This window comes from Dasypus novemcinctus, chromosome 4 (genome assembly GCF_030445035.2).
Source record: "Dasypus novemcinctus isolate mDasNov1 chromosome 4, mDasNov1.1.hap2, whole genome shotgun sequence".
NCBI classification, from domain to species: domain Eukaryota; kingdom Metazoa; phylum Chordata; class Mammalia; order Cingulata; family Dasypodidae; genus Dasypus; species Dasypus novemcinctus.
The window spans coordinates 163109766-163121954 of record NC_080676.1 but is presented as its reverse complement, the minus strand read 5'-3'; the positions used below and the strand labels follow the sequence as shown (position 1 = coordinate 163121954).

General features: G+C 57.2%; 2 long non-coding RNA genes across 3 annotated transcripts; one reads left to right on the top strand and one right to left on the bottom strand.

The window, feature by feature from the left end:
- Nucleotides 1-337: 337 nt before the first annotated feature.
- Nucleotides 338-2144, bottom strand: LOC139438909 (uncharacterized). Its single transcript, XR_011648731.1, has 2 exons — nucleotides 1987-2144; nucleotides 338-1561 (listed from the first exon to the last, which is right to left on the bottom strand). It is a non-coding gene; the product is annotated as an uncharacterized lncRNA (long non-coding RNA).
- Nucleotides 1557-10343, top strand: LOC111766025 (uncharacterized). 2 transcript variants are annotated; one of them, XR_002798191.3, is made up of 4 exons: nucleotides 1557-1800; nucleotides 3820-4114; nucleotides 7251-7386; nucleotides 9294-10343. It is a non-coding gene; the product is annotated as an uncharacterized lncRNA (long non-coding RNA). The 2 variants fall into 2 exon arrangements; XR_011648730.1 differs by lacking the exons at nucleotides 7251-7386; nucleotides 9294-10343 and adding an exon at nucleotides 4326-6031.
- The last annotated feature ends 1846 nt before the right edge of the window (nucleotides 10344-12189 follow it).

Here is a 12189-nt window from a genome sequence, read left to right as displayed (position 1 = left end):
GGATGACGTGCTGGAGGCATGCAGTGTGTGCACCCTACTGTCAAGTGTTTAGAAGATGATGGATGGGCTAGAGGACAGATGGATAAATAGATTAATAGAGGGTAGGCAGGTAGGTCGATGGATTAGACAGAGGCTAACTAGCTGGATTAGAGCAGGCGCTCTTAACCTTTTTTGTTCCACAGACCCCTTTGCCAGTGAGGCAAAAACCACAGGCCCCTTCTCAGAATGTAGCCGCAGATAGTTTTACGACACTCAACTAGCTTCGGGGCTGACAACTACCATCATTTTAAAGTATGGATGAGCATGAGCAATTTTTTGAGATATGCAACAACTGTAATGGGGTATGAAATGAACACTACTGTAATTTATTGCATACATTCGTAAGTGAAGGCAATGCTATACTTCAGTTAGAGGTCAGAGAAAATAAAGATAATAAATTGATTTTTTTTCAGTTCAGTTCACAGACACCCAGAAATCTTTCCATGGACCTCTAAGGGGTCCCCTTGGGCCCTTGCTTAAGAATCCCTGGATTAGAGGGTAACAGATACCTGGAGAGACAGATAAACGGATTACACAGAGGACAGGTCGATGGACTAGACAGAGGATAGATGACAGACAGACTGACAGATAATCCTCTAACAAATGTGGCAAAACGATGAAAGTTAGTGAACCTGGCTATCCAGGCAGAGGGGATATTGGAATTTTCTGGTGTGGCTTTGTGTTATTTTTGCAACTGTCCTGTAAGGTTGAAATGGCTTCAAAATAAAATAGGTAAAAAAGAAAGAGTAACTTGAGAGAGGGGCGTAGGAAGCTTCCGTCTGCCAAATCACGGACATTCCAGAAACCCCGCAAAGGGCGGGAGGCGCCCCCCCCGGGGCAGCAGGGGCCGCCGCGCCTCCGGGCACCCGGGCCACCCTCCCCGAGGCCGCGGGACGGAGCCGGCTGCTCCCGGGAGCCGCGGGGCCCGTGCCCGGACTTGTCCCCCGAGTCCCCAAGCCCCAGGGGCGAGCTTCCCACACTCCCACCCGACCCGGGGTAGGATCGGGACGGGGCTGCCGCCTCCACGGCGCCCCGGGTCCCGCGGTTGCCGCTCCTGGAGGACACGCACGTCCCGAGTCTTGGCACCAGATTCTCGGAGCGGGCAGGGCGCACGCCGCCCCATGAGTCGGCCAGCCGGGGGTCCGGGGGCCCGGGGGGTCCGGAGATCCGTGGGGCCCGGGGGTCCGGGGTCCGGGGAGTCCGGGGGGCTGGGGGTCCGGAGTTCAGGGTTCCTGGGGCCGGGGGCCTGGAGGTCCGGGGGCCTGGAGGTCCGGGGGCCCGGGAGCCGGGGTCCGGGGTCCGGGGGTGCCGAGGTCCGGGGATCCGGATGGGGGTCGGGGGCCCGGGGTCCGGGGGGTCCGGGGACCGCGGGCTGGGGTCCGCGGGCGGCGCCTCCCCGGTCTCGCCCCTCCGCCCGCGCGGCCGCAGCGCTCCCTGCCGGCCCCTCTGAGGGCGCACGCACTCGCCCGGAAGGCGGGGACTCCAGCAACCGAGTTCAAGGCGTCAGCGGGGACCCGTTTGGCTGAAAAACAAAAAGCATGTGGCTCTTTGCTTGTGGCAGTGTTCAAGAGCCGGGCGGCGGGGAACACTGGGTCTGAGGCTCCTCCCCGAGTCCCCAAGGACACCCACGTGCGCAGAGTGGGGAGATGTGAACTTGGCAGTTTCCACGGCCCCCACGCCCCAGCCGGGCCCCCCAGCCCCGGCCCATCATTCCCTGGGGAGGCCGCAGCTTCCGCTCTGCACCCCTTGTTTCGGGGCTGGGTAAGTCCGAGGGTGCCCCGTAGGGCGCCTGAGCTTCTCGGCAGGACCCCAGGGGCGGTGGCCCCGCAGGGCAGGCAAAGGGCTCGAGCTCCCGCCCCCAGGCGTCTGTCCTGTCCTCGGCTCAGCGGGCGCCAGCAAACAGGCCACAGCCCTCCCTGCCCGCGGGATCCCAGGGGTCGTGTGTACCTCCCCGCGCAGGCCCAGGACGGTCCACGCAGCCCACGTGGGATGGGACAGCGGTGGCCGGGCTGGAGAAAGAGGGGCCGCCGGGGAGGGCCGCGCCGCTGGCTGAGCAGCCCCGCACCCCGCGTTAGCTGTGACTCCCCGCTTCTCCTGCCGGGCACCCACGCACCTCCACGCTTGCCTGCGCTTTTAGTGCGCCGGCGCCACTGTCTTTGGCTGCACGACAGTGTGCAATTAGGCAAGTACTTTACTGCCTCTTGCCCTTCTCTTGCAAAAGTGTTGGCAACTGAAAAATTAAAGTGCTGTGAAGCACAGTGCAATAAAACACAGCCCTGCTCTTAACCCATCTAAGGCCACAGTGGCTTCCACAGGCCTGGGGAAGGATGGTGGACTTGTGCATCCCTGGGGGACCCCCCCCTACACCCCAGGCCCAGGGCCAGCCAGGGCCCTCTGCCAGGAAGGGGGAGCCCAAAACGAAGGGAGATGCTGGGAGCGTAGCTAGGAAAAGTGGAGCTAGGAGGAGAGGGAGAATTAGACTTTTCCCTTTGGAGCTCTCTATTCTGTTTCCAACACGTGTGCCTGCTCCCTGGGGAATGCATTCCATACAGAGCCGGGCCTGCTCGGGCTTCCCCAGGGGCTGGCCGGGCTGCCCACAAGCCCTGCAGAGGAAAATGTCCAATGAAGGAAGACAAATGCGCTTTTCTCACATTGCTGGCTTGGTCGATTAAAAACGAACAAATCAATGTAAATTAAAGTACAGAGGCCCGTGTCCGAGCCGCTCCTGGGGTGTCCCGGCAGGGGAAGCAGGGCAGTGAAGGGAGCTTGGCTCCCTCCCCCAGGCCGGCCCTGATGGCATGGGACAATTCACGAGACCTTTGACCTGGGGGTCCCACAGGCAGCCGTTTCCTACCTGTACCTTGATTTACCCTAAAGCACCAAGGCTCTTGGGGAGGGTAAAGCACCAAGGCACTTGGGGTCGTTCCTCTTTGCGGCTGGCTTAGGGGCGTCTCCTCTTTTGCTTTCTAACAATCTCCTGTTGTACAAAACTGTCAAAGGTCTTTTTGCAAACGTGTCGAAGCATTCCTACTTTTTTTTTTTTTGTGATCCTCTTTTTATTTATTTATTTATTTATTATTATTATTTTTTAATTACATTAAAAAAAATATATGAGGTCCCATTCAACCCCACCGCCCCCGCCCCCCACTCCCCCCACTCCCCCCACAGCAACACTCTCTCCCATCATCGTGATACATCTATTGCACCTGGTAAGTTCATCTCTGAGCATCACTGCACCCCATAGTCAATGGTCCACATCATAGCCCAGACTCTCTCACGTTCCATCCAGTGGGCCCTGGGGGGATCTACAGTGTCCCGTAATTGTCCGTGAAGCACTATCCAGGACAACTCCACGTCCCGAAAACGCCTCCACATCTCATCTCTTCCTCCCGTTCCCCACACCCAGCAGCCCCCATGGCTACCGTTCCCACACGAATGCCACATTTTCTCTGTGGACATTGGATTGGTTGTGTCCATTGCACACCTATGTCAAGTGGAAGCATTCCTACTTTTTGATCATGGTTATATTTATTTTGAAACAGGGAAGCCGGTCAGTCCTCTTTAAGAAATGGATTGGGTTGTAATCATTTAGTTCCTCCAAAAACGCGACAACGGAACTCCGCGAGCACCCCTGAACTTGCTGGGTGAAGGCCTGCCGCCCTTGGCTGGGTTTTGTATGGAACAGCCCCTTGCTCAGGGAGCAGGGCGCGCTCCACACTGCCCTCTCCTGGCAGGAAAGCATCACGTCCTCCCTTTCTGAATTGCTCTGCTTTCTAATAGGCGGAATTGGGGCAAGAGGGGCCGTCAGCCTCAGCCTTTAACAGCTAAAGAAAAGCAAGTCGTCTGCATCTTAAAAGGAGGCTGGATTTTATCATAGAGCGCTCTTCCACCCATCCCCTGGCCTTCTGGGAGACGAGGGAGGTTGCACAGACCTCTTCCGGAACTTGCACCCTACGTCTTCTGGGCCCAGCAAGCTGAAACTCTCCCCCTTGGCAGCCTCGGGAGCGCCCAGCAGAGGCACCTGCTTCCCTACCTTGGCTGTTCTGCAGGTCCTTCAGGCTGATCAAAATATAAGGTGAGCCAGGAACGCGAGCCCAGATGGAATATGAAACTTTCTAGTAGCCACATCAAACAAAGTGAAAGTCAACAGGTAAAATTAATTTTAGGAATGTATTTTATTTAACTGAATATGTTGTCATTTTGACATCCAATCACTATAGAGATGATTAGTGCAATATTTTGTAGTCTTCTTCTGCACTGAGTTGTTGTGATCTTTTCTTTTTGAGGAGGTACAAGGGGTTGAGCCCGAGACCCCATCCATGGGAAGCAGGCGCTCCATCACTGAGCTACTCCTGCTGCTGCTCTGAGTCTTTGAAAGTCAGTGAGCATGAGATGGTCACTGCTCCTCTCACTCAGTCCAGCCAAGCCCGACCTGCTCAGGAGACGCAGGGGTTGGCTCGTGACCTGGGATTGGACAGCGCAGCTGTGCCCTGTGTCGGGCTGGAGCTTGTCCTCTTTGCCTCCCCAGGCAGTGAGCTGCTCAGCCTAGGAATAACTGGCATGGGGAAAAGTCGTTCTGGACAGAGGATTCACAGCCACATCCCTCCCCCAAATCCAAATTCTGTGCCATTGCATTTAGATCAACATTGTGCTGAGAATAAAAATGTGACTTCCTTTTGTTTATGAATTTAACTCATTATCAATTCCAATGTTCCCCTTTCACAAGGAAGACAACATGCTAACATGGACCAACATCGAGAGATTCGCTTTCTAGAACAAACTGTGCACCGCGGGGCAAGGCATTTCTCTGTCTTATTCCAATATGCAGACATTGAGCACACTGCACTAGCTCAGTCTTTCTTGAAGTGTGTTCCATGGCTCTTGTTCTCTGAAACATTGTGTCATATTAAAGAAAGGATTCTGGGAAGCAGATGTGGCTCAAGTGATACAGCCTCCGCCTACCATACGGGAGGAGCTGGGCTCGATCCCTGCGGCCTCCTGGTGAAAAAGAAGAGAAAGCGTGCATTCACGATGAGCCGAGTGCCTGCGTGGGTGCCCGCATGGCATGCCAAGTGCCCATGCGGTGAGCCAAGTGCCCACATGGTGAGCTGAGTACCTGCATGGTGAGTCAAATGCCCATGTGGGTGCCCATGTGGCGAGCCGAGTGCCCATCGGGTGAGCCAGTGCCCACGCATCAAGCTGAGTCCCCGCACAATTAGCCAGTGCCCATGCAAGTGAGTCATGCGGCAAGATGATGATGTAACAAAAGAGAGATGAAGGGGAGAGTCAAGGTGAAGTGCAGCAGAAGCCAGGAATGCAATTGACAGGGAACCTCTCTCCACATCAGAGGTCCCCAGGATCGAATCCTGGTGAATCCTAGAGGAGAAAGACGAGAAGAAGACAAAAAAAGAAATAGATACAGAAGATTCCACAGTGATTCGACACAGCCAGGAACAACAGTAGGGTGGCAGAGGGGGAGGGGAAAGGGGAGGAGAGAAAAAAATGGATTCCACTGACAGAAACTCTGCCATTGGGAAGCAGATTTGGCTCAATGCATAGAGCATCTGCCTACCACATGGGAGGTCCACGGTTCAAACACTGGGCCTCCTGACCCGTGTGATGAAAACTGGCCATGCGCAGTGCTGATGTGCGCAAGGAGTGCCCTGCCATACAGGGGTGTCCCCGCGTAGGGGAGCCCCACACGCAAGGAGTGCGCCCTGTAAGGAGAGCCACCCCACAAGAAAAAAAGGTGCAGCCTGCCCAGGAGTGGAGCTACACACACGGAGAGCTGATGCAGCAAGATGACACAACGAAGAGACACAGATTCCCGGTGCCACTGACAAGAATACGAGCGGACACAGAAGAACACAGAGAGCAGAAAACTGGGAGGGGGGAGGGAGGAAGGGGAGAGAAATAAACAACAAAATCTTTGGGGGAAAAAAAAAGAAACTGCCATTAAACACTCTGGCCTAATTTTTTCTTATTTATTCTAGATATGTCGGGCCTTGAATTATACTAATAAGAATTTATCTAGATGGAGCTGTAGTGTAATAGGAGGCAGCTTCTGGGGTATGACCTAAGATTATGGCTCCCTATTATGTACTGCTTTGACAGCCGGTGAAAGTGGGGGGCCTCCAAGGACAGGAAGGCAACTTCCCCTCCCCCCTGCTCCCACAGACGAGCTCCCCCAGGCAGAACCCCCTCATGGTGGGGGCAGGCACACACCTGCTTCTCCCCGAGCAGTGGGCTTCGGTTCCCGCCTACCTGGGGGATCAGTCAAGCAAGCCCGCGGCATCCTCGTGGGATCTGGGGCATGCCCCGCCCTCTTGTCACTACAGAGCCCCTGCTGGGTCCCTCCCGCGCCCTAAGGTGGGCGTGCCCTCCCTGGGCGGGGAGTCCAAGTGGCTACTGAACTACTGCTGCCCTCTGTCCAGCAGTGGGTGCTAAAGGTGTTGCGCTGTGCCCACCCCAGAAGCCCAGGTGGGAGTCCCGGCCTCACCCACAGGTGGAAAATAGGCGATTAGAGCACAGCTCCCTCCAGCTCATGGGCGCCCATGGCGGGGGCATGGTGGGCTGCCCCACGTGGCCCGCCCGGCCCGTGGCCCACGAATGTGGTGTTCTCCATTGCGCTCTTTCAGCCGGTGACACGCTGCAGCCGTGGCTGCGGCTGCGGGACAGCCTGGCCAACTGGGGCAGGCGCGGCGTGGCCGCCGTGGCCTTCCAAGCCAACTTCAGCCCCGCGTGGCTGTGCCTGCTGGACCGCGTGCTGCCCTGCCGTGCGCCGCGCCATCCTGGCCAAGCTGCAACCGGGCGTTTAGCGCGCCCGACCTTTTATGCTAGGACGAGTGTTCTCCGGGGACAGGGCCTGAAACAAATTCTGGAATACACATCAGAGCAGTCCGATGTGCCGTGGACCAACGCCAGCCCGTTCCCGTTGGCTAGAGAACGGCTCACAGTGGACTCTGGCTTTCCCCGGGCCCACATCCACTGCTTCTCCTAACGAAGAGGGGGCGGCGCGTTGATGCTGCTTTCACCCTCCCCCCTGTAAAGGGATCGGAAGACCCTCCGAACATAAGGAGTCAGGGGCTCCCATGACATCACTTTTCCTAAAATGCAGAGGGTCGCCACGAGAGGACGTTCCTTGTTCTTTACCAGTTACGGGCTTCATCCTGAGTTTGTCAAGTGAAGCTCCCCCCATGTCTCGCTGGCAGGAGGTCGACCCCGTGTGCCCGTCTCTGAAGCCATCTCTTTGGTCCCCGATGGGCCTAGGTGAAGGTCATCTGCTGGAGCAAGAGGCCAGACTCACCTGGCCGGGGCGAAACAATCAGGGTTACCCCTGCAGCCCAGGTAAGTCCACCCCATTCAAACTCTGGCCATCCCACAGGAGGCAGGGAGAGGACAGGAGAGGTGGGTAAGTCTCTCCATCAGGGGCTCTTCACCAGGGGTCCGTGAGCTTGAACTGAATTTCAAAAAAGCATTATTCTTGTGGGGACGTGTTGGTGCGGGTGTGCTGTATTTATTAATTAATGCACGGTAGAGTGTGGACTTAGCGAGGGGCCCGTGGTTTCCCCCTGACTGGCAGAGGGGTCCATGGAGCAACAAACAACAAACAGGGTTAAGAACCTCTGTTCACCAGGCCCCTGACCTACCGCCAGGTCACACCTGCCTGTACTTCTAGCACTTGTCCCCAGGAAGTCCCCATGAGGAGGGAATGATGCATGCACAAGGGCGTCCACTCTGGATTTCTTTGTAATTGCAGACAATTGGAAAGAATCTAAATAAAATCGGTTGATCGAATTATTAGCTACCCCTGGACGGTATATCACACAGCCATTGCAAATCACTATTTCAAAGGACATGTAATTACATAGGCAATACCAATAATATTTTATAGGGAAACACCACAGTTTGTTGTCTACACATAAGGGGCAAAAATGGAAGGAAATACACCCAAATCCTAACAGGTTATCTCTGCGGTGTAGTAGTTCTTTTTGTCTTGAGGCTTTTTAAAACATTCCGTGTTTATGTGACAGCCAGGAATTACTTGTATGTGGCTTTGTGTGGTGTGTATATATAAACAAAAGTTAACAAAGGAAGAGGAAGACTGCCTCGTCTAGGCACGTGTCTCCAGCTTTCTGACCGAGCGGCCTTCCCAGCGGGGCCCCAGCGGAGCGTGGCGGATCTGCTCCTGGGCAGGCCTGGCTCCTGCGGGGTGACACCAGCAGCTACTTGAGGTTTGGGGAGGGTGGCTTTCCGGGTAAGGGGTGCTCTCCTCTCCTAAGAGCACCCCCAATTCCAAGACGCGGGCGTGGGCGCTCGGCCTCCACAGGTGCCCGTTTGTGTGCGCTGGTGTGGGAGCTGGCCCAGGAGTGTCACGGCCTGCGGCAGGGGGTGGCTTAGCAGCTGGGGGGTGCCTGGTTCTGGAGGCCTCCCTGATTGACAGCCAGCAGCTCCCCTGGGGCCCAAGGGCCCCCCACCCCAGAACGGCACGTGCCTCTTGCTCCGGTTTCCCACGCCCGCACCCCTGTCCCCTACCTACCCTTCCATCCGCCCACTGGCTTGCCGGTACCTCGTCCTTGACCTTGCCTATGCCCGGGCCCCCCAGAGCTCCAGCTCCCACGCTTCCCATCCCCTCGAAGGGCCAGCTCGGCTCCTGCCTCCCCCTGAAGCCTGCCCTCCCCCGCTTGGCTGGTGGTGGCTCCTACTCTGCACCCACAGATTCCTCAAACCCCCTGGGCCCCTTCCTTGTGTCGCCAGTGAGCGCTCACTGTCAAGGGGCTGCCCGCCACCCCCCCCACCGCCGAGTCTGTCCTCTCTAAGAGGCAGCGGAACTCGCATCCCTCCCATCTGGTAGGAGGGAGAACACCCAGATCCTGCCCCCCCTACCCCTCCTCAAATTCCACCCTGATTACATCATCCACTTCAGGGTGCTGGGGCTTCCCGGGTGGGACCCGGGGGGCTCGAGACACTGAAATCAAACCGTTCATGGTATCTGCTTTTAGAAAAGGAATATGTAATTCTGAATGCAGAACGTGACACCAAGTAAAATTTATTTAAAGCAAGAGAAGTCACGGCAAATTATGGTTTTTTGGAAGTTGACCAATACCATACACTTCCCAGAACTCAGAAAACAATCTGATATTTTTAATAATTAACTGCCCCACCTGACTGTGTAGTTTTTCCCTGTATTTTTGGCTGTATGACTTGTGGTCTGGTTCACATGACAAGAGTTTTGTCGTATTTTTTTTTAATAGGAAGAAGAGAAGGGTAACGGAAACTTCCCCGAGCATGGGAAAACTTCCCCTAGCTTCCCCTAGCTGGTCAACATTGGCTTTTTATCACTGATAGTTGGCATGCATGGAATATGGGACTCCAAGCCGGCCCACAGGCTGTCTGCGACACTGCAGGAACTCTGATGAGTTCTAACTCCCGTGCAAAAAGTCTGTGGGACCTCGAGCGGATTCCTGAGAGGAGGGGACTTTAGACTGGCAGCAGTGAAGGACACGTCCTCGGCTTTGCTGTTTTACGTGTCCAGGGCTCTAAGCAAGCCCCCCAGGTTAGCTTCCTGCTCCCCACGTTCCCACTCTGCTTCTCCTCCGCCAGCCACAAGCCCCGGGGGGACCCCATCGGGCACATTCCTGCCTCCGCAGGGCTCGGCTCTGGGTGAACCAGCGGGCAGTGGGAACCCCTCCCCGGGACAGCCAGGGGCAGGCAGAGAGAGCCGCCGCCCTCAGCCCTGCAGACCCAGATTAAACGTGCTCCTAACTCAGCTTCCCCCGAGCTCCTCCCCGATGCCCGTGGCCTCCCCACGTCCTAACACGAGGTGGCTGACGCAGGGGAGACTGGAGCATCTTAATTCTGAAAAGAGTCAGTGGGAAACAGACGTGGCTCAACGGATAGAGCAATCCACCTACCATATGGAAGGTCCAGGGTTCAAACCCAGGACCTCCTGACCCGTGTGGAGCTGGCCCATGTGCAGTGCTGATGTGCGCAAGGAGTGCCCTGCCACGCAGGGGTGCCCCCCACGTAGGGGAGCCCCATGCGCAAGGAGTGCACCCCATAAGGAGAGCCGCCCCACATGAAAAAAGCGCAGCCCACCCAGGAGTGCCAGGAGAGCTGCTGCAGCAAGATGACATAAGAAAAAAGAAACACAGATTCCCCGTGCTGCCTGATAATACAAGTGGACGCAGAAGAACACACAGTGAATAGACACGGAGAGCAGATAACAGGGGAAAGGGGAGAGAAATAAATTAAAATATATCATTAAAAATAAAAGAAGAGTCAGCTTTTGTGGTGTGAGTATTTGCAGGTGGCCAGGGAGACCCCACAGCGGGACCCCCTTCCTGGGCCTCGGGAGCATCCAACGCAAGTGAGAGACGCACCTCTCTCGTCTTGGGAAACCCTTTCGCTTCTCCAGGCCACCCTGGAAAGTTCTGCACACTGGAGGGCTGCGGGGGCCCGCGCTGATGGGTTCACAGTCCTGGAGGTGGGGGGTCCCAAATCAAAACTGTGGCCAGTGCCGTGCTCTCTCCAGAGTCCAGGAGAAACCGGGCCTCGGCCCTCTCCCGGCTGGGGTGGGGGGCCAGCCAGCCTTGGGCGTCATTCTCTGCCTCGGTTGTCCCACGGCCTCTCCCGTCCTGTCTGATCACGCCCAAATGTCCTGCTCTTGTAAGGACGCCAGCTCGGCCTCCGTGAATCACGTGTTCGAAGACCCTGTTTCCAAATAGGATTCCACTCCAGGCTGGGGTCTGGCCTTGGCCGTGACTTTGGGGGACATGGTTCAGTCCAATCCGTAACAGAGAGTGCGTCCTCCCTCCGTGGAGCCCACGGACCCCTTTCGCTCTGACCCCGAGGGAAACGGGTTTCCCCGCTGGGACGCCCTGGCCGGGGCTGAGCGTCCATCCGTAGCTCTCCTGCCATTTCTGGACGGCCCACTCTGCCCTAGTTTCGGGGGGCCACAAAGCGGGGTACAGTGTGGTTTTCATCCTGTACAAGTTTACAGACGGTGCGAGACTCAAGGCTGATGCAGCAGCACTTGGGACACACGAGGGGCCTCTGGGGACCCCGCCGGGGCGGGGGTGGTGGTCGTGGAGCACGACCTGGGTGGCTAGGGATCCAGGCGGGCGCAGCGCCATCGGGGAGGTGCTCCGGGGCAGGAGCGGCGTGCGGGCCCCGCCGCCTGCTGCCTGCCGTGCTCTTTTCAGCACAGCGTCCCCCCGCGGCCCCCTCCCCTGCGGCGCCCCGGCTGCCCCGAGGTTGGCGGACAAGCCCTCTGCGCTCGCCCCTGCAGCAGAGAATCGGGAGGGCGTCGTCGCAGCTCCCGCCACCCCTCCATCCCACGGGAGAGCGGCCGCTCTGGAACCTGCCCACGCCGCCCCGTGGCCCCCCAGGAGGCCGTCTCCGGCCGGTGCGCTGGGCTCTGCGTCCTGGATCACCAGGAGCCTCTGGCCTGGCTCCCCTCTGCTGAACCAGGCCCACCCATGCCAGCCCCCGCCTCCGCGTGGCTCGTTTCACCCAGGACCCTCTGCCCAGGAGCCCAAGGGGCTCTGATGGCCACCTCCTCCGGTAGCCCTTCCCTCGGGGCCCAGCTGTGGTCACACAGGCCCGCCCTGGTGACGCCCTAAAGCTCCTCTTGCCTTCCCAGCAAGGGAACCCCCCCCCCCGCCCCTGTGGCCTGTCCAGACGCACGCTTCCCGCTTGCTCTGTCGGAGATCGCCAAGATAAAACCGACCTTTCCATATTCTCACTATCTTTGTACTATATTTTCATTTTAAGCTGTTTTTTTAAATTGTGGTAATACATATTTAACATAAAATTGACTATTTCAACCACTTTTAGGTGTACAGCCCAGGGGCTTTAGTGACAGTCACAGTGTTGGGCATCGTCACCAGCAACAACTCTTCCTTCATCCCAAACAGAACCTCTGTTCCCACTACACAGCAGCCCCCACTCCCATCTCACCCAGCCCCTGCTGAACCGCACACGGGCCTCAGAAAGAGATGCCCGTGGGTGACCGTGCTGCCCGGGGGACACAGCGTCACAACCCCGAACGCCGGGCAAGGACGTAGTTCCCAGATCTCGGGACAGAATCAAAAAACGGGGAGAGGACAGAGATCAATCGGTGAAGACATGACTTTCCAGATGGGGGAG